The sequence below is a fragment of the Bidens hawaiensis genome, unplaced genomic scaffold, assembly GCF_021521415.1.
Source record: "Bidens hawaiensis isolate Kalapana, Puna unplaced genomic scaffold, B.hawaiensis_p1.1 tig00004685_1, whole genome shotgun sequence".
NCBI lineage: Eukaryota > Viridiplantae > Streptophyta > Magnoliopsida > Asterales > Asteraceae > Bidens > Bidens hawaiensis.
This window is the reverse complement of record NW_027491287.1, coordinates 1,417,242-1,418,326: the sequence shown is the minus strand read 5'-3', so window position 1 is coordinate 1,418,326 and position 1,085 is coordinate 1,417,242. Positions and strand designations below refer to the sequence as shown.

At 32.7% G+C, this 1,085-nt stretch overlaps 1 non-coding gene across 1 annotated transcript; it reads right to left on the bottom strand.

Moving 5' to 3' along the window:
• Window positions 1-375: 375 nt before the first annotated feature.
• On the bottom strand, window positions 376-460 carry LOC143627663 (small nucleolar RNA SNORD36). The gene has a single exon (XR_013152630.1). It is a non-coding gene; the product is annotated as a small nucleolar RNA SNORD36 (small nucleolar RNA).
• Window positions 461-1,085: the final 625 nt, after the last annotated feature.

The following is a 1,085-nucleotide window of genomic DNA, read 5'->3' as shown; positions in this document are numbered from 1 at the left end:
GACCAAATAGCGATAAAAGGTAGGATACCGACTAGCAATTAATCGATCACCTAGACAGGATTTAAACCCACAAATAAAAGTAACTACATATACCGAACCCATATGTTCATAATACAAGTTGCATACGTATTTTAAGATATTAAACTCAAAAGACTTCAAAAAAACTGAACTTAAAAAAACCATATACAAAATTAACAAATCATTAACTAAAATATATTTAAAAAAACATAAAAAAAACCCAAAAAAAGGTTTTTCAGAAAAAGAAAAACACAGGAAAGATATTGTTCTACGAAATTTGTGAAGGAGAATAAATTAAAAAAACTTACAAATATAAATAATAAACATGAAGAGGTTAATAATTAAGTGTGGTTAGAAGAAGCATCAGTTTTAAAAAGCTCGATTTTGGAGCCTCATGGTTTAAATCAGCCCAAATATTATCAACTTTTTTCATCATATGCAACTTCAATACCACCATAAAAAAACAAGCAAAACAACTAACAAAAATTGAAGACAATCTATTATCATAACAGCTGTTACCTTAAAGCTGTGCATATGCTAGATACATACATCATCAGTTTATATACACAAAGAAACGGCGGACACTACATAAAACCCTAAAATGTTTTGAATTCGATGAAAGCTCAAAGTCAACTTCAGATATTGAAAGCCCATACATTAATCAATGTGTAATGTGGGCTTGAGGTTAAGGTTTGTATGGGATTTTAGTAGTATTATTGGGCTTTCATAAAAGTAAAGGATCCAGAGTGGTTACTATTTGGGCTTTCATAACAGTTTTTATGGTTTTTGGTTTGATTCTCATAACAGTTACTTTTAATAGTTAAGCAACGGTTGACTTGACGTCAGGGGTCAAATTTTCGGGGCTTGTAGACGACTAGATGTTGGGGTCTTAGTTGCCCAAAAATGAAATTGGAGGTCTCGAAATGCGCATTGGTCTTGTCCATAAGATTGCAAACTGCACCCGTCTCTTATCTTTACATGTTAACTGACAGTGACTTAACGTTAAGGCTTAAATTTCCGGGTTTTACAGAGGTCGGGGTGCCACTTGCTCAAAAATGAAATTGGGG